Here is a 26214-nt window from a genome sequence, read left to right on the forward strand (position 1 = left end):
TATAGATAGTCCCAATATGATTATTAGTACTGTATGTTACCAGCTTTATCAAGATGTTCTTATATTTATTAGTCATATTCGCTGACAAGCATATTAGGATCAGTTATCAATATAGGTGTTATATTAATTATAAATATAAATCATAAATTCCTTCCTAAACATACATATGTATATCTCTATCAAAATATGCTAATTTCCATACTTTATGTTATATCCTTAGTATATAGGGGACCACAGTCCCACTCCCGACCGGATCCTATCCACCACACCCACAAGCAGCAGACCTCCTCCCAACAGGTAAGTATATTAAATATATTCCGGCAATTTTTTAGATGATTTACTTAGAGGATTAGTGTATTCATAAATGACTTACAATTAACTTTGTGAGGGTAGATATCATTAGTATTAGAGGATCTCTAGTGAAAGACTGGATTGTTCATAGATGACTTATAAATAACATAGTAGAGTCGCCACTGGTCCCAATGTACTAATGCAGTACTCAATATCATGTCATTATTACATATAAGAACCATCGTCCCCACTCCACCAACCACAGGACTCTGACATCCACTCCACTACCCTCCAACATCCACTGGGTAAGTACATTGTATAAGATGATATACATCTTACACTATTATTTTAAATAGGATTGAGGTCCTCTATAGCAGTGGTTCTCAACCTTTTTGGCGACTGTACCCCCAAAGGCTGCAGTAAGTCCGCGGGTGCCCCCTCGCGCAGAACTTACACGCGAGGGGTATCGACAGACAAAAGGAGTGTTCTTACTTTTATACTAATGCTATACTTAATCCCCTTGTGCTATTATTCCCCCTCCATCTTTATCCCCTTGTGCCATTATCAGATATTAGGGATCGACTGATTATCGGTTTGGCAGCTATTATCGGCTCTATCCCGATTTTGGACATTATCGGTATCTGCAATTACCTTGCCAATATGCCGATAATGCGGCCCGCCTCCCCGACCAGAGACCGCCGCTGCCCCATTGCCTCCCCCATCCCCGGTTTTATAATGACCTTTTCCCAGGGTCGGCGCTACTTCTGGCTTCTGCAACGTCCTGCGCTATTGCTGTGCGCTGCGCAGCGCAATGATGTGTGACGTCCTCAACGCGACATCACCGTCAGTGCGCACAGTGACAGCTCAGGACGCCACCGGAGCCAGAAGTAGTGCGGACCCGGTAACAGGTAATTATAAAAACGGGGATGGGGGAGGCAATGGGGCAGCGGCGGTGGTGGCTGGACTAGGGAGGACCCCAGGACAGGCAGGGGGAGAGAAGAGGGCAGCGGCGGCAGTCTCTGGCCCCGCAAAAGCCGCTGCAGTTCATTGATTTAAAGCACCTGCTTTAAATCATTGATCTGCAGCGGCTTCTGTTGGGAAATAGCCGATAACTTATACAGGAATATCGGTATAAACTATCGGCCTGAAAGTTTACAGATTAACGGTATCAGCCCTAAAAAATCAATATCGGTTGATCCCTATCCGATATGGCAAAAGGGAATCAGAGGGAGGGGGGGGGGGAATGATAGCACAAGGGGATTAATATGGAGGGAGGAATAATGGCACAAGGGGATTAAGATGGAGGGGGCAATAATGGCACAACAGGATTAAGATGGAGGGAGGGGGGGGGATAATCAACCCCCCGCCCTCCATATTAATCCCCTTGTGCCATTATTCCCTCCCTCCATATTAATCCCCTTGTGCCATTATTCTCCCCTTCCATATTAATCCCCTTGTGCCATTACCCCCCTCTGATCCCCTTTTGCCATTATCCCTCTCCACCTCCATCTTAATGCCCTGTGCTTTATTTCTCCCCTTCCCCCCTCCCCCTCCATCTTAATGCCTTGTGCTCCACCCCATACATCACCCCCCTCCATCTTAATGCCCTCCCTCAATCCCTTACACTTATTTTTAACTTTATTTTTTTTTTTACTTTTCCGGGCATCCTGCGGTCCCCTGTTGCCTGTTCTTCATGCAGTGTGTCCCGTTCGGCCTAGCCGCACTGACGTGTGACGTCCTCCTGTGCTGTGCGGCACCTCCGCGCAACGTCAGGGGAGGTCACACGTCTCCCCGGCAACCACGCTGCTCTCTTACAGTAGCTGCGGTCGCAGCTCAGGTCGTGCTGCTGTACAGTGAGCTGCCGTGGCTATGCGCTGACAAACACTGGCATGGTCGGTATTTGTCAGCGCTTTGGCGTACCCCCGCTCAACCCGTGGTGTACCCTTAGGGGTACGCATACCATGGGTTGAGAATCCCCTGCTCTATATAGCATCTGACCCACTTGCACGAATAGGAGCACTAGCTATCTCTACAATGAGACCTTTCATGTGTAGTTTACGGAATTCCAGTGACTTCCTCAGTGATGGTTTATTATAAGATTTTAAATGCTCCGATTTATAATATATGTTATGTATGCTGAACTATGTACCCTTTAGATATTAATGAGATTAAACAGTATCATTAATGGAGTCCATATTGTCCCACACCTAGTACATTTATACACAACGCAATGTTCCAATCAAAAAGTAATAATGTAATTATTCAATCCAGGAACGCAGTAAATGAAAACCCTTCATTAAGTCCATGTGGGCTTCTGCTTTGCAAACAATAAGTCCATTTGGCCTCCTCTTTCAACAATATAATGTCAACATCACCCTTTCTTGGTCCCATCTTGATTTGACAAAATCTGATCAGATCCATCAGATTATTATGTGACAATATTATATGTCTAGACTCCGGTGTATCAGCATTGGTCCATATTGTGTTCATATGTTTACCAACTCGTCGTCTTAATTCTTGTGTGTTTTTGCCCACATACAATTTCGGGCAAGAGCAACTCGCCACATACAATACATTCTTACTGCTACAATTTATGAAATCCAAGATCTTCTAAACTCTCCCATCCACCGGGTTAGTAAATTGTTATGCTTTAGGCAGAACTTTACATATGGAGCAATGCCCACAGGGGTATGATCCTGATGGGAGGATTGGGCAACGAAGTCTGACTAATTGAGACATTCTCATAAAAATGACTACAGAGAGTTACAGAAACAGCTGTGTCAATCACATCAGATCATTGTGATACTATGTAGTATATGGTCAAAAGTCCCACAGCTAGAGAAGGCTTTTACTTGGCTCTTGTGAGGGGAACTTTCCAATACAACTTCGATATACACCAAGCCAGTGCTCTTTATAAAAATAGTCCTATAGTATGAATACTACAGTAAATGTAGCATACTAAAAGAAATGTATAATCTAGATTAATTTTTACCAATTTAGGCCAGATACTGAAACATGCTCTTTTTTTATAATCTCTTTCTGTTTACTTATTGTAATTAATTTTTTATTTCATTTTCTCTGCATTATTATGGGGGCAGCCATATTTCCAGTGGTTTTGTTCTGGTCTGTTAACAGAATTTGGTGTTTACAACAGCCCCATTGACAGAGGAGACCCATTGATTTTCATGGGAGTGTGTTCTAGGCATGCTCTGTGACCTGTGCAGAGTGATACTATGACCATTGCCTATTGTGAATAACAGGACCCCATCTTATCTAGGTCATGGTGTCACCTTTAACAGTGATAGTAAGGAGAGTGCTGAGAAGTTATCTGTACAGAACAGAAGGTGTCATCCTGTTATTAGGTTTAGAGGCCAGAATGAAAAGAGATAGATTTCAGGATTATTTTGTAATATAGACCGTATGATGGAAAAATTAAGGAAAAAACAAAACATTACCAACAATTACATAGAAATATAGTAAGAATGTTTTCTGATGACACATTCCCTTTAGAAGTGTTGTCCTTGTAAACATAGCCTATAGTTCACACTAGGATGTGTCAGTACATCCAATGAAACATGTGACATAAAAGCACTAGCTGTCACAGATTAAATTGAAGACCACAGAGAATCCTTGCGATAAAACTGCGAGCCTTGCTGGGAGGCAAACATGATTTCCTTTAAATGTCTGTGGTATTGTAATGATTTTTTACTTTCCAGTTATTGTTAATACTATTTATAGAATGCCATAAGATTATGTTAGTATCAGGGTCAATCAATAGAAGAGCAAAAAAAAATAAAATAAATAAATGTGCAGAAACACTCAAGAAAAAAAAGATGGCCATATAGACAAACACTTAAGAAATCATAAATAAAACACTGTAGAACTAAAACCATGTAAGGCTGGGTTCACACTACGTTTTCTCCCATACGGGAGCGCATACGGCAGGGGGGAGCTAAAACCTCGCGCTCCCGTATGCCTTCGTATGCGCTCCCGTATGTCATTCATTTCAATGAGCCGGCCGGAGTGAAACGTTCGGTCCGGTCGGCTCATTTTTGCACCGTATGTGCTTTGACAACCGGACCTAAAACCGTGGTTAACCAGTTTTAGGTCCGGTTGTAAAAGCGCATACGGCGCAAAAATGAGCCGACCGGACCGAACGTTTCACTCCGGCCGGCTCATTGAAATGAATGACATACAGGAGAGCATACGAAGGCATACGGGGAGCGCGAGGTTTTAGCTCCCCCCTGCCGTATGCGCTCCCGTATGGGAGAAAACGTAGTGTGAACCCACCCTAATAGAGCTACAACTAAATATGTAATGCAGAAAAAAACCTACTCATTCTGATCAGTGGTGTCTCAATAAACAGACACCATTGCATGCATATTTCTCAACGATCAATCTGCTTTATCTTTATCACTGCAATATAAAACGTCTAACATCAAATGAAATATTACAGCAGGTTATTACGATTAAAACAATACGCCTGTTTACATGTTTTTATATGACTTAACTGCTCTTAACCCCTTCAGGACATCAGTTTTTTTTTACTTTTGTCTTTTCCAAGTCACCTTCTAAAAATCATAACGCTTTTCATTTCCCACCTAGAGACCCATATGAGGGCTTGGTTTTTGTGCCACCAATTTAATTTTGTAATGACATCGACAATGTGCGCTAGGTAAATCTGACAAACCGGACATTGTACTGTGAAAAGCCAAAAAATGGGCGTGGTCTGTCACAAAGGGGCATGGCTGGTGCAAAAAGGGGGCATGGTTTCACAACCCGACCTAATTACTATTGAATTCACTGAAAATCCTGTGGATAAATGGCTGGAAATTTCCACCTAGAAAAAGTAAATCTGTAAATCTGTGATCCCCATAGTTAAAAAGGTGGAATACTGCAAGTCTGAAACAACATTTCCCATGAGTAAAAACCCTTCACTCTTAGTAAATGAGGCCCTTATCTTTATTCTGTAGGTCCCTATGATTAAAATGATTCCCAACTTACATATGCCTTATTTTGTATTACTTCTTTGAATTTTTTTTTTAACTTTTTGTATGTAATATTAGTATGTTTAAAAATGCCCTCTTCCGACCCCGATAACTTTATTTGTCTATATATGGGGCTATAGGAGGGCTCATTTTTTGCACCGTGATCTGTAGTTTTTATCGGACCATTTTTGTTTTGATGAGACTTTTTCAGGGTATACAAAGTGAGCAAAAATACACAATTTTGGACTTTGGTATTCTTTTACATATACGCCAGTGACCAGGCGGTTTAATTAATGTTATGTATTTATAGTTCAGACATTTACGCACGTGGTAATACCACTTGTTTATTTTTGTTTATTTTTTTTTTATAGGAAAAAAATTAAAAAGGAAAAGGGTTACACCACATTTATGAACTTTTTTTTCTCCTCACTATTTTATAGTCCCCATAGGGAATTATTACATGCAATTTTCAGATTGCATACACTGTTCAATGCTATGCCATATCATAGCATTGATCAGTGTTATCGGTGCTCTGCTGCTGCAGCCTGCTGAAGCTTACTGGAGCAATTCATCACCGATCGGACGGCAAGGAGGCAGGTACGGGTCCTCCCATCGCCCCTCAGCCGATCGGGACACATTTTAAAAACACTGCAATCAACTTTGATCGCAGCATCTAAGGGGTTAATGCTGGACATCACCACGATCGGTGATGTCCGGCATTAGCCATGGGTCCTGGCGGCTGATTGCTGACGGGACAACCCCGCTATAACGTGGGCTCAGCTCCTGAGCTCCAGTTATAGAAGGGAAACGGGACATGGGCGTACAGGTACATCCTTTGTCCTTAAAGGGGTACTCTGCCCCTAGACATCTTATCCCCTATCTAAAGGATAGGGGATAAGATGTCTGATCGCGGGGGTCCCACCGCTGGGGACCCCCACGATCTCTCCTGCAGCACCCACGTTCATGAGCTACAGTTCAACTGTAGCATCATCTTTGTCCAAAATTAAGCACAGGTTTGGACAAAGTCTAGTAAGTGAGGGTGGGACTAGCACTCTGTGCTAACGCTTGTCCTATTGGACTGCAGCATTAAAGGGGTACTCCGCCCCTAGACATCTTATCCACTATCCAGTTCTAAAATGGAAGCGGGACATGGACGTACAGGTACACCATTTGTCCTTAAAAGGGGTACTTCCCCCTAGACATCTTATCCCCTATCTGCCACTGGTGACCCACGCAATCTCTCCTGCAGAAGCCCCGTTCATGCTGCATGGAGCGAAGATCGCTCCGTAACTGATGACGGGCAATACAGGGGCCAGGGTATTGTGATGTCACGCCATCACTCCCCCTCCCATATGCTTGCATTGAGGGGGTGGGGCGTGATGTCATGAGGGGGCAGGACGTGACTTCACAATACCCTGACCCCTGTATCGCCCGTTATCAGCCACGAAGAGATCTTCGCTCCGTGCAGCTCATGAACAGGGGTGCTGCAGGAGAGATCGCTGGGGGTCCCCAGCGGCAGGACCCCCTCGATCAGACATCTTATCCCCTATCCTTTAGATAGGAGGATAAGATCTCTAGGGGCAGAGTAGCCCTTTAAGTGGTTTAAAACTGCCCTTTTTAGACTACCTATAACTTTCTCATATTTTCGTATACGGGGCTGTATGAAGACCATTTTTTGTCCTGTGATTTTTTTTATTATCACTTTGCGTATATTTGACTTTTTAATCCCTTTAAAAAAAAATTGGAGCTTTTTTTTAAACCATAAGTTGACCAAAAAGCATCAATTTTAGACTTTTTTAACACATTTACGCCATACGCTGTACAGGATCATTAAAACTATATTTTGATAGTTTGTACATTTATGCACACATCTATGGCAATATGCTTATTCATTTATTTATTTTTTATCTTTTTTGTAAAATGGGAAAATTGACCATTTAAATGTGCACTGTCAGATTCAAAAACTTTTTATATGTTGTACATCTTGGCAAAACATTGACTTTTCTAATATACAGTACTTCATAAGAAAATTGCTCATTAAAAAAGACCACTAGATGTCCCCATACCATCCAGAACATAACCCTCTCCCACTGCAGGATCATCTTTGTCCAAAATTATGCGCAGGTTTGGACAAAGTCTAGTAAGTGAGGGTGGGACTGGCATTCTAATGCTGCAGTCAGATAGGACAAGTGAGAGCACAAAGGGGTACTCCGCCCCTAGAAATCTTATCCACTATCCAGTTATAGAATGGAAGCGGGACATGGACGTACAGCTACACCCTTTGTCCTTAAAAGGGGTTCTTCCCCTAGACATCTTATCCCCTATCTGCCACTGGTGACTCACGCAATCTCTCCTGCAGCAGCCCCGTTCATGCTGCACAGAGCGAAGATCGCTCCGTAACTGATGACGGGCAATACAGGGGCCAGAGTATCATGATGTCACGCCATCACTACCCCTCCCATATGCTTGCATTGAGGGGGTGGGGCGTAATGTGAGGAGGGGGCGGGACGTGACTTCACAATACCCTGACCCCTGTATCGCCCGTCATCAGCCACGAAGAGATCTTCGCTCCGTGCAGCTCATGAACAGGGCTGCTGCAGGAGAGATCGCTGGGGGTCCCAAGTGGCAGGAACCCCTCGATCAGACATCTTATCCCCTATCCTTTAGATAGAGGATAAGATGTCTAGGGGTAGAGTACCCCTTTAAGTGGTTTAAAACTGCCCTTTTTGGACTACCTATAACTTTCTCATATTTTTGTATATGGGGCTGTATGAATACCATTTTTTGTGCTGTGATTTTTTTTATTATTCTTATCACTTTGCGTATATTTGACTTTTTAAACCCTTCTTTTAAAAAAAACTTTTGAGCTTTTTTTAAGCCATAAATTGACCAATAAGCATCAATTTTAGACTTTTTGTTTTTACACATTGACGCCATACGCTGTACAGGATCATTAAAATTATATTTTGATAGTTTGTACATTTACGCACACATCTATAGCAAATATGCTTATTCATTCATTTATTTTTTACCTTTTTTTAGTAAAATGGGAAAATTGACCATTTAAATGTGCACTGTCAGATTCAAAAACTTTTTATATGTTGTACATCTTCGCAAAATATTGACTTTTCTAATATACGGTAACTAAATAAGAAAATTGCTTATTAAAAAAAGACCACTAGATGTCCCCATACCATCCAGAACATAACCCTCTACCACTGCAGGATCATCTTTGTCCAAAATTATGCACAGGTTTGGACAAAGTCTAGTAAAAGAGGGTGGGACTAGCACTCCTCTGTGCTCACGCTTGTCCTATCGGACTGCAGTATTAAAGGGGTACTCCACCCCAAGACATCTTATCCTCTAGATAGCGGATAAGATGTTTTAACGTGAGGGTCCAGTGGCTGGGACCCCCCCTTCTCGATCTCTGCTGCGCCACCGCAGTCATTAGGTGCACGGCGCAAACTTCGCTCCATGCCTGATGACTAGCAATGAGGCGCTGACATCAAATCAACGCCCCTTCGTGACATCCACGCCCCCTTCCATAAACTTGCATTTAGGGGGCATGGCTGTGCCGCCATGAGGGACGTGGCCGTGCCGTCACGAGCCTACAGTGCAGCAGCTGGCGTTCTTAACGAGCGCCAGGTGCTGCAGGGTGATTGTGGAGGGTCCCAGTGGGGGGATCCCCGCAATCACACATCTTATCCCATATCCTTTATATAGGGGATAGGATGTCTAGGGGCGGAGAACCCCTTTAAAACAGAGAGGAGGGGGTTACAGAGCAGCCTGAAGTGATTGGATAAGGAGACCCATCAAAGCACAGAAGACTTTTGGAGGAAGTGAATTATGCAGAGTGAGGGCATGCCCCTCCAGGGCACAGAATGATAAACCAAGTGAGCAACAGATAGAAGGCATTTGTGAGAGAAATATAGGTGCTAGACACATGAAAATATGTACGTTATCGAGATTAGGTACTGAGTAACATAGCTTTTTGGGGAGGAGATTATTCAGATTTTTTTTTTTTTTTTTTTTTATACACCCCCATGAAACTATTTATAGTAATTTTTTGCTTGCTAATACTGTTCAGTGCTATACATAGGCATAGCTCTGATAAGTTATATCGGCAGTCGTTCCATGGGTGGTCCAATGATCCATACAAAGCCCCTGTAATGCTTTAGATGCAGTGATGAGCATTGAACACACCATCTGAAGTGTTGATAGCAGCAGGGACCCACTGTGCACAAAGAGACGGAAGCTCACGCGATTCCTTCATGTACAGGACGTAAATGTACGTTCTGGTGCGCAAAGCACCAGGATATCAGGAGGCACTTTAATGTCCATTGTCCTTAAAGGGGTACTCCACTGGCCAAAGTTTGAAACATTCAGTTTCAAACGCTGTGCACATGCTGCGGGGGTCGGCAAGACATCACAAGGGGGTGGGGCCGACCCTGCAGAGCGCACACAGCGTTCGGAACAAAATGTTCTGAACGCTGGCCAGTGGAGTACCCCTTAAAAAGAAATCAGTCATCAGTATCACCCGCACTAACCTGTCATACAGGCTTGTGGTGCGGACGATACTGATCAAAATGATACTTACAATTTCCTTAATGGTCCAGCCGTTGCGCCATTATCGCTGTTTCTCTTTTTATGTAAATGAGGTCCTTCAGGTACGGGCAGAGCTAGGACCAGAGCTCTGGGCACCCCATGTGATCTTCTGCCAGACTGGTGCTCCGCCCGACTCATTAATATGCACAGCCTCTCTCCCTGCTCTTGCAGCAGGTTTTCGCCACGGCACATGCACAGCTTCCAGAGTACACCCGGAAGCGGGGACAGTTTCAGCCTCATTCCCATGGCCAGCAGTGAAGTGTGAGGATGCACAAAGGCATGAGGGTGAATGAGGCTGAAACTGACGCTGCTTCCGGGTATACTCTGGAAGCAGCGCATGCGCCGTGGTGAAAATCTGCCGCAAGAGCAGGGAGGGAGGCCCTGCATATTGATTAGCTGGGTGGACATTGTAAGTATCATTTTGATCAGTATCAACCGCACTACAAGCCAGTATGACAGGTTAGTGCGGGTGATCATGACAGATTTCCTTTAAGGAGTTAAAACACACAAAAATTGCTTCAGCACTCTGCAAAGATCTGAGCATTGAATATACTAAATATTCTGAATTGCATTAGTACAATTCTACGTATGGGGCAGTAGCTGCCCCTTTTTGGTACAGGTCTAATGATAATAAATGTTCACTGGCTATACAGTATAATCCTTTAGTTCATGGTACAACTAGGTTCATATAACACAAGACTCACTTGGCATATGGCACTGAAAAAGGGATTGTTTGAGGAGAGATGCCTTTAATAGGTATTATAAAGTTCATGTGTCACTGATACCTTCACGTATCATAGCGTTGAATATTTTACTATAACATATCATGAGTAAAATGCACAACTATAATTCTAGGATTGAGGGGATCCATCACATCCAGGGTCTATAGGCAGAGTAAAAAGAGATTTTTTTTGTGGTTTTGCTTTGTTTCTAGCAACCTCTGTAAACAAAATGCATTATTTGGCTTGGAAATCTGTGCATCTGCCGATCAGCTGCTCCTATGACAAGCGGTCAAGGAATCTAATAAAAGAGACAGCTGAGAGTCCCCAGCATTGTCCTTAAGCCCTAGAATTCTAGATATGTCACCAGCAAAGAACAATCCAGATTCTAATATTTAGAGCTAAGCCTTAGGATGCGTTCACACTGAGGAATTCAAGGAATAATTTCGGTCAGGAAACTGTGGCCTTCAGTCATTTTTTTTTTTTTAACCATTGACTTCTATTGGATTCTGCTAGCGAATTCCGCTTGAAGAATGAACTTAAAGGTAGGAAGACAATGTAATAGAGCAGCAGGAAACTCTAGCAGAATGCTTGGATGTATAGGGAGAGGTATAAGCAGTAGAAAGAGAGAAGTGCTCATGCCACTGTACAGAACACTGGTGAGGCCTCACTTGATGTATTGTGTGCAGTCCTGGAGGCCGTATCTCCAGAAGGATATAGATACTCTAGAGAGAGTTCAAAGAAGAGCTACTAAACTAGTATATGGATTGCAGGATAAGGACCTTAACATGTATAGCTTGGAAGAAAGAAGAGACAGAGGGGATATGATAGAGACTTTTAAATACATAAATTTACGGTAAAGGAGGAGAGCATATTTAAAAGAAGAAAAACTACCGCAAGAGGACATAGTTTTAAATTAGAGGGGCAAAGGTTTATGCAGTAATATCAGGAAGTATTACTTTACTGAGAGAGTAGTGGATGCATGGAATAGCCTTCCTGCAGAAGTGGTCGCTGCAAATACAGTGAAGGAGTTAAAACATGCATGGGATAAGCATAAGGCTATCCTTCATATAAGAGGGCCAGGGACTATTGATAGGATTCAGATTATTGGGCAGACTAGATGGACCAAATGGTTCTTATCTGCCAACACATTCTATGTTTCTATGTTCTTTCTTCAAGCGGAAAGGAATTCAGCGTCAGAATTTCCGCAGTGTGAACAGGACAGTGGAAAAAACATTAAAGTCAATGGGCAGAGGAGATGTGCATTAATTTGGAGCGGAGAATTCAAGAGGAATTACTTGAGTAAATTCCTCTTGTATTACTCAGTGTGAACGCACCCTTTGAGACTTACATACTGGCAGCACAAAACTTGACGGCTTCCCCTTCTGTCGTTGCTATGAAGGTTGTAAATCCTTTCGTCTGATATCCAACCCTAAAATTCATACAACAGGCTACACAACAAAACAAATGAAAAATATGACCTAAGCCTGAAAATCTTACTGTATAATGTGATATTTGTAGTGTAAAAGAATCCATGATTTTATCTTACTGTCTAGTAATTGTAGCAAAGGAAGATTGCCACTAGTCCTCAGTGCTGGACAGAAAACATACAGTACTATGATCTCCTGTGGGCTGTATAATGTAATGCAGAAAACAAAGAGGTATCCAAATCTGTGTGAATTTATAACTGTTTATAGTCCAATTTCAAATGACATTTAAGAAACTGAGAAAATATTAACAATATTCCACAATCCCTTTTGCTGATGGCTCTTTGTACTGTTGAACGCCATCCCCCCAAGACACAGAAAGCTCAGTACATCATCCTATTTCCTGTGCTATATTGCAGTGTCGAGGAGGTGCGTCCTCGGGCTTCACATCAACGCAGCGTTTCACATAATCACATGAGAACAGGTGAATCAATCATCGGATGAGTCATTCTAACAAACTAATTATGGAGTTATAGACCGATCGTGTGCCCAGGGGACACCACACTGAATATGTGCATTACTGCCAGAGAGACCTATTCCTGGCCCTTTAGAGAAACATTTGGAAGCTTCTGTAAACTAAGGTAGTCTTCTAAAGGCAGGCAGGCACTACTACTGTGCACAAAACCAGAAAAATTGGGACCACTATTGTGTATTAAGGTTTCCAATATGCTCTACATTAATGAAGAACCATCAACACAGTCTACACTTTTGGGTCTCTCAAATGAAAGGTCATAAAACAGGCCAAACGTGGTCAGCAGCAGACTACATTTTGTCCACTGAAGCCTACAGTTACACCATGGGCATGTGGCAGTATACCTTCATTTTTCTATTCTCACAAACTATCTGTTGACTAAATGGCATATAAAAATGCTTTATTGTTGGAGGATCCGTACACACATACATACACAGTGAAACCTTTTTGAAAAGACCACTCAAAATAGCATGAAAAAAGTGGTCTTCTGTGAACCTGGCCTTCTCAAAGAAAACTGCCACAATGCATTATATATGGCAGACTGAAAATCTGTCACCACAAAATCTGGTCTGGATATGGTGATATACACACATACACCTACACAGTCATGGCCGTATATGTTGGCACCCCTGAAATTTTTCAAGAGAATTAAGTATTTCTCACAGAAAAGGATTGCAGTAACAAGTGTTTTGCTATACACTTTTGCTTTATTCCCTTTGTGTGTATACTAAACCAAAAAGGGAGAAAAAAAAGCTAATTGGACATAATGTCACACCAAACTCCAAAAATGGGCTGGACAAAATTATTGGCACCCTTTCAAAATTGTGGAAAAGTAAGATTTTTTTCAAGTATGTGATGCTCTTTTAAACTCACCTGGGACAAGTAAAGCAGCTAAAAAGCAGAGAAGTTCACTTAGTCTTTGCATTGTGTGTCTGTGTGTGCCACACTAAGCATGGACAACAGAAAGAGGAGAAGAGAACCAAAATGGTGGAAAAATATCAACAATATCAAGGTTACAAGTCCATCTAGATCTAGATTTGCCTTGTCCACAGTGCGCAAAATTAAAACGCAAGACTACATTTTGCCAAATTTAACTTGAGTAAGCCAAAATCCTTCAGGGAAAGTATCTTGTGGACAGATGAGACCAAGAGAGAGAGCTTTCTGGTTAAGCAAATCATTCTACTGTTTACCGAAAATGGACTGAGGCCTACAAAGAAAAGAACACAGTACCTACGGTGAAATTTCGTGGAGGTTCAATTATGTTTTTGGGTTGTTTATCTGCCTCTGGCACTGGGTGTCTTGAAGGTGTGCAAGGCATCATGAAATCTGAGGATTACCAACGGATTTTGGGTCGCACTGTATAGCCCAGTGTCAGAAAGCTGGGTTTGCGTCCGAGATCTTGGATCTTCCAGCAGGACAATGACCCCAAACATACGTCAAAAAGCACCCAGAAATGGATGGCAACAAGGCGCTGGAGAGTCCTGAAGTGGCCAGCAATGAGTCCAGATCTAAATCCCATTGAACACCTGTGTAGAGATCTTAAAATTGCTGTTGGGAAAAGGCACCCTTCCAATAAGAGAGACCTGGAGCAGTCTGCAAAGGAAGAGTGGTCCAACATTCCGGCTGAGAGGTGTAAGAAGCTTATTGATGGTTATAGGAAGCGACTGATTTCAGTTATTTTTTCCAAAGGGTGTGTAAACAAATATTAAGTTAAGGGTGCCAATGATTTTGTCCAGACTATTTTTGGAGTTTGGTGTGACATTATGTCCAATTTGCTTTTTTTCCTCCCTTTTTTGGTTTAGTTCCAATACGCACAAAGGGAATAAACATGTGTATAGCAAAACATGTGTTACGGCAATCCTTTTCTGTGAGAAATACTCAATTTTCTTGAAAAATTTCAGGGGTGCCAACATTTACGGCCATGACTGTCATATATATATATATATATATATATATATATATATATATATATATATGAAAAAAGAGCAGCACACCAGAGTAGCACCAGACAAGTGGTGGGTGCAAGCAGTCACTGGGGCCCCGGTCCTGGGTCCAATGAGGTAAATAGAAAAAAAGCATTGACTGCAGCACACCGGCGTATCCAGTAAAAGGTTGTAGCTTTATTCCATAGATACAATGATTACGTTTCTGTGGTCTCACACCACCATTGTCAAGTCAAAGTGCAAGTGATCCAGTGGGGTATAAATACAGATAATCATGTGACTTCTACATTTGCATACATATTATCACAACATAGATGTAAACAAAGCATATCATTTACAATCGTGCATAGTAAAATACATATGGAGACATAATATAAGTGCTGAGTGCATATACAGTAATACAATCAAATGTTTAATAAGCTATAAACATTAAAAACATGAAAATACAAAGATCGGGGCGTAACCACATTTAAATATGTATTTGTAAATGTCCAATAGTATTAAGATGTAACATAATTCCTCAATGCAAGTCTATGGGATGTGGCGTGGCAGCCGCCACGCCCCCTCCCATAGACTTGCATTGCGGGGGTGGATCGTGATGTCATGAGTGGGCAGAGCCGTGACGTCACGATACTCCGGTCCCTGTATCGTGAGTCATCACGCACGGAGCAAACTTATCTCTGTGTAGTGATAACTCGAGGGGCTGCCGCAGGACCCCCAGAATCAGACATCTTATCCCTATCCTTTGGGGGGGGGGCGGGAAAAAAAGCCATTTTGTAACGTTAAGGGGTCTTCCGATTCTATGCAGTGCACTTTTCAGTAAAAATTACACCTTCTCTTTATTCTGTAGGTCCATACGATTGCAAGGATACCTAATTTATGTAGGCTTTATTTTATTTCACTACTAAAAATTATAACTGCATGCACCAAAATAAGTACCGTATTTATCGGCGTATAACACGCACTTTTTAGGCAAAATTTTTTAGCCTAAAGTCTGTGTGCGCGTTATACGCCGATACACCCCCAGGAAAGGCAGGGGGAGAGAGGCCGTCGCTGCCCGCTTCTCTCCCCCTGCCTTTCCTGGGGTCTAGAGCGCTGCTGTCGGCCCTTTTCACCCCCTGGTTATCGACGCCACTGCCCGTTCTGTCCCCCTGACTATCGGTGTCGGCGCCGATACCCAGGGAGAGAGAAGCGGCGCCAACAGCCAGGGGGAGAGAAGGGGCAGCGGCACCCATTGCCGGCGCCGCTGCCCCGTTGCCTCCCCCCATCCCCGGTGGCATAATTACCTGAGTCAGGTCCGCGCTGCTCCAGGCCTCCGTCGTGCGTCCCCGGCGTCATTGCCGGAATTGACCGTGCGATTTAATTAACATTTTATTTTTATAGTTCGGACATTTACGCATGCGGCAATACCACATATGTTTAATTAGGTTTAATTTTTTTTTAAATGGGAAAATGGGGTGATTCAAACTTTTATTAGGGAAGGGACAAAATCACATTTATTAACTTCTTTTTTTAAAAAAAAATTTTTAAACTATTTTGACACCATTTTTAAGTCCCCATAGGGAAATCTTCTGATTGCATACACTGCTGTGGCATAGCATTGATCAGTGTTATCCCCGTCCATACAGCTGTTTGGGATGCCGCAATTTCACTGCGGCGGTCCCGAACAACCTGACTGAGCTGCCAGGAATGGTTTAATTTAGTTTAAGACGCGGCGATCAACTTTGATCGCCGCGTCTAAGAGGTTAATGTTGGACATTGGTACGATTTTGGTATTGATTGGACTTTTTGATCGCTTTTTACTTTTTACTTAAATTTTTTCTGGGATATGAGGTTACAAAAAACGCAATTCTGTGGTTTGGTTTGATTGATTTTTTTTATATCAATGGCATTGACCGTATGGGAAATTTTATGTTATATTTTAACATTGTTGCAGACCAATATGTACTTAGGAGAAACAAAAGACGATTGCACTCACCGGATTCGTGCACTCTTCTGCTTGCTTTATTCATAGAAATGCATACAGCTTACAAAGACCAGCATATCTCCCCATGTGCAGAGCAGAGTTCGCAGGGAAATCTCGCTTGGGCGTCAGCAGCCGTTTCACGCCCGTCGGCGTTTCTTCAGGTCCCTTGGCCTCCGGCTGCCGTGAGACATCCCTGCAAACTGCTCTGCACATGGGGAGATATGCTGGTCTTTGTAAGCTTTTGTTTGCATTTCTATGAATAAAGCAAGAAGATTGGACAATTCCAGTGAGTGCACTTGTCTTTTATTTCTCCTAAGTACATATCTATATTATATCTCCTAAGTACGGTACATATCTATATTATATCTATCATTAGCCACGGTTCCTGGTGGCTGATAGCTGCCGGGACCACCCGGCTATGATGCAGGGTCAGCCCGTGATCCCCCGTTCTAGCAGGGGAACGGGAGCAGGGCGTACAGGTACACCCTTGGTCCTAAAGGTGTTAAGAAATCATAAATTCTGCAAGGATATGTAAAGTTATGAGAGCAAGCTGTATATACACACACATATATACACACACACACAAACACACACACATAAATACAAAATAATTGATTGCTGATCTACAAGTTGCTTTTATTCCAAGCATGTGTGTGGAGTGATTACAGTTGTACATGCACAACCAGCACATAAAATAAGAAGTATTGTGATCACTGTGATTCATAGCCACATAAACTAATCTTCTTTACATGTGGTTGCCAGTCAGATCCCGTGCCCTTCTTATTGATTTTACTGGAGAACATACATTCGAAGCAGAGCAAGATCAATAGCCATGTTTAAAATAACGAAACCATTAGAGAGACACAACTTCACTAACTAGACATGATTTGTCTTCTTTCTGCATTTAACAGCAATTGCTATGAGTTATGTCAACAAATAGTTCACAGGCCAATCTAGCTTCTAATTTATAGGCCTTCTAAACATGAAAGCCTCTTGTTACAGAGCATTACTCTACAAAGACCTAGCCACACATGACATGTAACCAAGACATCAAGATTTTTCACTTGATGTAATAAAACAAATTTAGCCATGAGACTATGCAAGCTGAGCACATGTACTTTTAGTATGATGCAAAAAACAATACCCCTATATCTACATAATATTCTGTGTATTGATTCATCATGTAGAATAGTTAGACATGTGGCCTGGGTATTGTTGATGCTTAACTCCTTGGGGACTGAGCCCATTATAACCCTAAGGACGGGAGCATTTTTTGCAATTCTGACCACTGTCACTTTAAGCATTAATAACTCTGGGATGCTTTTAATTTTCATTCTGATTCCGAGATTGTTTTTTCGTGACATATTCTACTTTATGTTAGTGGTAAATTTTTGTCGATACTTGCATCATTTCTTTGTGAAAAATTCCAAAATTTGATGAAAAAATTTAAAATTTTGCATTTTTCTAACTTTGAAGCTCTCTGCTTGTAAGGAAAATGAATATTCCAAATAATTGATATAATGATTCACATATACAATAGGCCTACTTTATGTTTCCATCATAAAGTTGACATGTTTTTACTTTTGGAAAACACCAGAGGGCTTCAAAGTTCAGCAGCAATTTTCCAATTTTTCACAACATTTTCAAAATCTGAATTTTTCAGGGACCAGTTCAGTTTTGAAGTGGATTTGAAGGGCCTTCATATTAGAAATACCCCATAAATGACCCCATTATAAAAACTGCACCCCTAAAAGTATTCAAAATGACATTCAGTCAGCGTTTTAACCCTTTTGGTGTTTCACAGGAATAGCAGCAAAGTGAAGGAGAAAATTCGAAATCTTCATTTTTTACACTCGCATGTTCTTGTAGACCCAGTTTTTGAAATTTTACAAGGGGTAATAGGAGAAAAAGCCTCCAAAAATTTGCAACCTAATTTCTCTCGAGTAAGGAAATACCTCATATGTGTGTGTCAAGTGTTCGGCGGGCGCAGTAGAGGGCTCAGAAAGGAAGGAGCGACAATGGGATTTTGGAGAGCGAATTTTGCTGAAATGGTTTTTTGGGGGCATGTCACATTTAGGAAGCCCCTATGGTGCAAGAACAGCAAAAAAAACACATGGCATACTATTTTGGAAACTACGCACCTCAAGGCACGTAACAAGGGGTCCGGTGAGCCTTAACACTTCACAGGTGTTTGACGACTTTTCGTTAAATTCAGATGTGTAAATGAAAAAAAATTTTTTTCACTAAAGTGCAGTTTTTTCCCCAAAATGTACCATTTCTACAAAGGGTAATGGGAGAAAAATCCCCCAAAAATTTGTAACGCAATTTCTCCCTAGTACGGAAATACCCCATGTGTGGCCCAAAACTGTTGCCTTGAAATACGACAGGGCTCTGAAGTGAGAGAGCGCCATGCGCATTTGAGGCCTAAATTAGGAATTTGCAATACTGGTGGACTCGGTTACAAGGATGGGGCTTGTCTCCACCAAAACCCTACAGCAGTGTTTCCCAAACAGGGTGCCTCCAGCTGTTGCAAGACTCCCAGCCTGCCAGGACAGTCTATGGCTGTCCGGCAACACTGGGAGTTGTGGTTTTGCAACAGCTGGAGGCGCCGTTTAGGAAACACTGCCGTATGAGACGTTTTTCATTTTTATTTGGGGGGGGGGGGGGGGGCGACGTGTAAGGGGGTGTATGTGTAGTGTTTTACTTTTTATTATTTGTTAGTGTAGTGTTTTTAGGGTAAATTCACACAGGCAGGGGTTCACAGTAACACCTTCAGCTGTGGCAAAATGACAACTCCCAGACAGACCGTACATGCTGGAAGTTGTAGTTTTACAACAACTGTAGGCACACTGGTGGGGAACCACTGAGTTAGAAAGCAGACTCTAGCTCAGTGATTCCAAATCATGTGCCTCCAGCTGTTGCAAGACTACAACTCCCAGAATGTACGGTCTGTCAGTGCACTCTGGGAGTTGTAGTTTTGCAACAGCTGGAGGCACATGGGAAGGAATCACTGAGTTAGGAAACAGACTCTAGCTCAGTGTTTCCCAACCAGTGTGCCTACAGCTGTTGCAAAACTACAATTCCCAGCACGGCCAGACAGTCAGGGCATGCTAGGAGTTGTAGTTATGCAACAACTGGGGAAAAACAGTTTGGAGACCGCTAAGTAGTGGCCTCCAAACTGTAGCCCTCCAGATGTTGCAAAACTACAACTCCAAGCATGCCTAGACTGTCCAGGCATGCTGGGAGTTGTCGTTCTGCAACATCTGAAGGGCCAGATATTGCAGAACTAAACGCCCAGAATCCCTGACTGTTTGGCCATGCTGGGAATTGTAGTTTTGCAACATCTGGAGGGCTACAGTTTGGAGACCACCATATAGTGGTCTCCAAACTGTGCCACTTCAGATGTTGCAAAACTACAACTCCCAGCATGCCCAGACAGCCTTTGGCTGTGTGGGCATGTTGGGAGTTGTATTTTTGCAGTTTTTAGAAGGCCACAGTGAAGATCACTTATCGCGATCTTCACTGCAGCCTTCTCCGCCGCACTTTCTGGCCGCCGCTCCTCCTGCTGCAGCCGCTGGTTCCTGATGCCGCCTCCGCAGGTCCGGGTAAGCCAGGCCATGCTCCCCCCTCTCCGCCCGTGTTCCCCCCCGCTCTGCACAGACTTCGATCGGTGGGCAGAGCGGGGGGAATTGAACTCTAACCCCCCGCCCCCCTCCTGCCATTGGTGGTCAGCCTGACCGACCAATGGCAGGGGATAGGAGGGGGTGGCAAAACTGCCACCTCGCTCCTATGCTTTAGGCTGGTCGAAGCTGTCTCTGCCAGCTCCGATCATGCTTATTTTGCCAGGAGATCGGGTCACCAGTGACCCGATTTGCCCGGGTCGTGGCAAATCGCAGGTCTGAATTGACCTGCGATTTGCTGCGATCGCCGACATGGGGGGGGGGGTCTCAGGACCCCCCTAGGCATTGCCACGGGATGTCTGCTGATAGATATCAGCAGGCATCCCGGTCCGATCACCGCCCGGCGAGCGGCAGTGATCGGAAATACGGAGGGCGTCTGGATACGCCCTCCGTCCTTAAGCGACGGGACGCGAGGGTGTATGCATACGCCCTCCGTCCCCAAGGAGTTAATATAATAATAATTCTTTATTTTTATAGCACACACAGGGGGTGTTGAAATAAAAAAAAACCTTGTCCAAGGGACCAAAATGGAGCACAGTCTACTTGTCCCTCATGAGGATGAGCTTGTCCTGGTACAAAAAATAATTTTAACCAAAATAGTATCTAATTAAGGTCTTAAGTTTATTTATAACGCGTTTCACCCAACGGGGCTTTATCCAGGAGTAAAGCCCCGTTGTGTGAAACGCGTTGGAGGTCTGGTGGGTAACTGGGGAGCGGAGGGAGTCTTACTGTTTTATGCCACTATTATATCTGGTTTTCTCTGTGATCCGTTTTGTGTGCGTTTTTAAGATATTGGTCCTATTTACTCATGGCACGTTGCTGGCACTTTAAATTGTTCAGCACACTTGGACACTATATATACTATTGTTACTTTCTTTTTATCTCCCCCTGCTCCCTGGTTCCCACTTTTTGTTTGTCCACGCTGTGTGTGTAATCATTGTATGTCTTTATATTATTCTCAATAAAACTCATTTTAGTTTATACATGGTCCGTTCTCAAGTGGTTTCTTTTTCTTTTGGTTTTATATTAAGAGTTTGTTTTATTAAATGCTGTTAAGTCCTGAAAAAAGACCCTCCCACTGCATAACCACTTTAATGAGTAATCTCTATAGGCAGAGGCCTTTTTCGGGAAAGGTAATATATCTTGCCACACTGCAAAAATTGTTAAGGAATAGTTACTGCTCAAAAAAATAAAGGGAACACTAAGTTAACACATTATAGAACTGAATTAATGAACTATTCGTTAGAAATACTTTCGTCTTTACATTCTTTGAATGTGCTGACAACAAAAATCACACAAAAATTATCAATGGAAATCAAATTTATCAACCCAAGGAGGTTTGGATATGGAGTCAAACTCAAAATCAAAGTGGAAAACCACACTACAGGCTAATCCAACTTTGATGTAATGCCCTTAAAACAAGTCAAAATGAGGCTCAGTAGTGTGTGTGGCCTCCACGTGCCCGTTTGACCTCCCTACAATGCCTGGGCATGCTCCTGATGAGGTGACGGATGGTCTCCTGAGGGATGTCCTCCCAGACCTGGACTAAAGCATCCACCAACTCCTGGACAGTCTGTGGTGCAATGTGGCGTTGGTGGATGGAGTGAGACATGATGCCCCAGATGTGCTCAATCAGATTCAGGTCTTGCGAACGGGCGGACCAGTCCATAGCATCAATGCCTTCCTCTTGCAGGAACTGCCGACACACTCCAGCCCATGAGGTCTAGAATTGTCTTGCATTAGGAGAAACCCAGGGCCAACCGCACCAGCATATGGTCTCACAAGGGGTCTGAGGATCTCATCTCGGTAACTAATGGCAGTCAGGCTACCTCTGGCAAGCACGTGGTAAAGAAATGCTACCCCACACCATCACTAACCCACTGCCAAAACGGTCATGCTGGGGGATGTTGCAGGCAGCAGAACATTCTCCACAGTGTCTCCAGACTTGGTCACATCTATCACATGTGCTCATTGTGAACCAGCTTTCATCTGTGAAGAGCACAGGGCGCCAGTAGCGAATTTGCCAATCTTGGTGTTCTCTGGCAAATGCCAAACGTCCTGCACGGTGATGGCTGTAAGCACAACCCCCACCTGTGGATGTCGGGCCCTCATACCACCCTCATGGAGTCTATTTCTGACCGTTTGAGTGGACACATGCACATTTGTGGCCTACTGGAGGTCATTTTGCAGGGCTCTGGCAGTGCTCCTCCTTGCACAAAGGTGGAGGAAGCTGTCCTGCTGCTGGGTTGTTGCCCTGCTATGGCCTGCTCCACGTCTCTTGATGTACTGGCCTGTCTCCTGGTAGCGCCTCCATGCTCTGGACACTACGCTGACAGACACGGCAAACCTTCTTGCCACAGCTTGCATTGATGTGCCATCCTAGATGAGCTTCACTGCCACTTGTGTGGGTTGTAGACTCCATCTCATGCTACCACTAGAGTGAAAGCACCGCCAGCATTCAAAAGTGACCAAAACATCAGCCAGGAAGCATAGGAACTGAGAAGTGGTCGGTGGTCACCACTTGCAGAACCACTCCTTTATTGGGGGGTGTCTTGCTAATTGCCTATAATTTCCACCTGTTGTCTGTTCCATTTGCACAACAGCATGTGAAATTGATTGTCAATCAGTGTTGCTTCCTGAGTGCACAGTGTGATAACACAGAAGTGTGATTGATTTGGAGATACAATGTGTTTAAGTGTTCCCTTTATTTTTTTGAGCAGTGTACAGTGATCCCTCAACTTACAATGGCCACAACATACAATAGTTTCAACATACAATGGTCTTTTCTGGACCATTGTAAGTTGAAACCAGACTCAACATACAATGTTACGGACAGTCCAGATCTGTGAAACGTGTCAATGGCTGGAAGATCTGATCAATCAGAATCGGCAATTTACTGGTAAAACCCCTGTATTACTGAAGCATATGCACTGACTGATATCTGGTAGCGCCCCTACAGTACAGGGATGCTCTGTACACTTTACCTGTACCAGGGTTAGCTGCTCCTTTGGACACCAGGTGAGGGCGACTCCATGTTACTTTTTTAGGACATTGTGTGTACTGTACAAGATCCCGAAGAAGCTCCTGTCCTCTACATACACCAGTGTTTCCCAGTGCTTCCCAGTGCTTCCTGACATAGACAGTGATTACATCTCCCAGCAGATCTTTCTTACTTTTATATATAAGGATTTGCTTTATCTATATTAGTTATCTACTTATTTTTCTTTAATTCTCACTTTTTCCTATTTTTGGATGACATTTTGGTGCCTTTAGAACCAATTACCAGGTTTCCGTAGAGTTCTGGTCTCAACATACAATGGATTGAACATACAATGGTCGTCCCAGAACCAATTAATATTGTAACTTGAGGGACCACTGTATATAGCAAAGTTCAAGGACTCCAGATACTACACTATTCCTTCAGAGGTATTGTGGCATCAATGACTTGAGAGCTCAGACTTCTTTGGTGGCACCAAATTTTAAAGGGGTTCTCCGATGCTTACACATCTTATCCCCTATCCAAAGGATAGGGGATAAGATGCCTCATCGCGGGAGTCCCGCTGCTGGGGACGCCCGCGATCATGCACGCGGCACCCCGTTTGTAATCAGTCCCCGGAGCGCGTTCGCTCCAGGTCTAATTACGGGCGACTACAGGGCCGGTGGCGTGTGACGTCACCCCTCTGTCCCAGTGTGACGTCGCGCTCCGCCCCTCAATGCAAGCAGACGGGAGGGGGCGTGATAGCTATATAATAATAAGATGTGTAAGCACCGGAGAACCCCTCAGGTGGCTTTAAATGTTCTGGCTGATTGGTAAAGAACTGCAGAATTCTCAACTGGGTTGACAAGAAAAATGCTTATAGATGTTACATGCAGTACAGTGTATCTAGACAGCCAAAAAGCCAATACACAATACAACTATGAAATCACAGTAGCACCAAACTACTTGCTCTCTATTGATAGAAATTCTAATTGTTGAAATGGCACATTGACAGATAAAAGTTTAACTAATACAGCATCACTATAGTAATATAGTAAACACCTTAGCAACATAGCTTGTACAGACTCTCTCATATTTAAGTTCCCACACAAAACCTTGTAGAATTCTTTCCAGCTTCCATCGAATGAGACCCATATACAGACTTCCTACTATTTGGTGATCAAGATACATGAAAACATATTGAAATGCTTACATAGCCTTTTGCCGAGGGATACATTACCCAATAACTAGATTATCTTGTAAACTCTTCTTATGTCTTCTAGAAAGATAAGTCAAGCTTCAGTACTGAGTCATGGACAACCACCAAAGAGAACATGCATGTCCAGGCAGCAGAATATCTAGAAATTGTCAATCTTCCTGTTTTGCTTCATTGCATACCAATTTATAGTGGTTTAATCCAGCTATGATCTGCAGAAATTCTGCAACATTCTTGATCTGGAGTTTCTGCTGTGAAGTAGGAAGGGGATGCCCCTGACAGGAGACCAATGTGCCTGCTACTATAGTTCAAGTCTATTTTGATCAATCATCCTGCAGACTAGGCTTTACACACTAGACTTGTATCCTGTCCTTCTGGACATGGCACCTGCTTCCTGAAATAGAGACCTGCTCAGAGATCCCCTTCACTCCTTGCTGTGTGATGTGTGAACTTTTCTGCAATACTATTTTCATGGAGGTGTAATATCGTCTGCAGACGGAATGAAGAAATCCTTAAGGAAAAAACCTACTACATATAAAGGATAAATAACTTGTGTACAGTCGCTTTACCTTGCTTTTCAATAGGGACTTTAAAGCACTAAAGTCATGCACATCACCTGAAGTGATCCGATTCATAGTCACAGGAGTTTAAATACAGTCATCTATACACACTACACATTTACTATAGCTCATTGTTTCTCCATAAGTGGACTATACTGCCCCATTGAGGATAGTAGGATAGTATAAGCCTGCAACTGGGGGGGGGGGGGGGGGGGGGGGGGGGGAGAGAAGCATAGATTAACATACCCACCTCTCTTGAGACAGGACAGCACACCTAGGCTATGCCAAGACAGTGTGCTGGAAACTAAACAGGCTGGCACACGTTCTTACTTACCATCACCCCCCAGCCCTGCTTTGATTGACATTACAGAGCTCCATACTTCAAAAAGGGGCTGGGAAGTGAGTGCAAGGGAGCAAGCATGCAAGGCTGTGGAACTTTAGCAGCTTAGCCATACCTCCTTGACACTTGGCTTAAAAATATGTGATTTTTTTAAGTTTGGCAACCCCACATTAGCTCCAAAAATGGTACAGTGTACTCAAACATTATGGAATTTGTGAGTGGAATTCAGCTTTATGCAGCTTACGGTGCAGTCCCATTGCTGTCAAAAGGATTACACTGCAAAGCACACACAACGGAATTTCAGTGGCGGAGCTTTCTGCCTCTGAAATTCATCCAACAAATTCATTAATTCTGGAATCTCCGTAGAAGGCAATACATTCCGTGCGATATTCCATAAAAAGAATGGCGGAGCTGAACTGGAACTTCCAATTGTAATTTTAAAGCAGAATACTGCTTGGAAATTCTGTAGTGTGAACCCAGCCTAAAAGTACACTGTACCTATCCTAAAGCTGATGGTGGTTGCCAAACTTGTAAAATCGCATGTCAAGGAGACAGGGTCCAGTTTCTAAAGTGTCACAGCCTGGCATGCCTCCTTCCTTGCCCTCACTTCCCCAGTTCCTCCGTGACTGATGTACAGAGCTCTGTAATGTCAATCAAAGAGGGACAGGGAGGTTTGGGCAAGTGAGGAGGCATGTCAGGCTGTGGCCCTCTAGCAGCATGGCCCCACCTCCTTGACACTTGGTAGGTGGCAACTACCATCAGGCAGTGTTTACATGATGAGAGTATACCCCTCACTTTTTTGTAAATATTTTGTAATATCTTTTTACATGACAACACTGAAGAAATGACAGTCTGCTGGTCAGTCAGGCTGTCAGTGATCAGACCATTTACCAAATACTGCATCAAATTGGTCTACATGGCTGTAGACAAGCAGACTAAAGACATAGATAAACTGTGTCCTGTGGTCCGA

The 26214-nt window shown here is 43.3% G+C and overlaps 1 protein-coding gene and 1 long non-coding RNA gene across 4 annotated transcripts in view; one reads left to right on the forward strand and one right to left on the reverse strand.

The window, feature by feature from the left end:
- The window catches only part of HIVEP1 (HIVEP zinc finger 1), a 285521-nt gene that overhangs the window by 101724 nt on the left and 157583 nt on the right, over window positions 1–26214 (reverse strand). The window lies entirely within an intron of this gene.
- LOC130273819 (uncharacterized) lies at window positions 219–24828 on the forward strand. The gene is made up of 3 exons (XR_008844132.1): window positions 219–297; window positions 528–596; window positions 24412–24828. It is a non-coding gene; the product is annotated as an uncharacterized LOC130273819 (long non-coding RNA).

Source organism: Hyla sarda, chromosome 5 (genome assembly GCF_029499605.1).
Source record: "Hyla sarda isolate aHylSar1 chromosome 5, aHylSar1.hap1, whole genome shotgun sequence".
NCBI lineage: Eukaryota > Metazoa > Chordata > Amphibia > Anura > Hylidae > Hyla > Hyla sarda.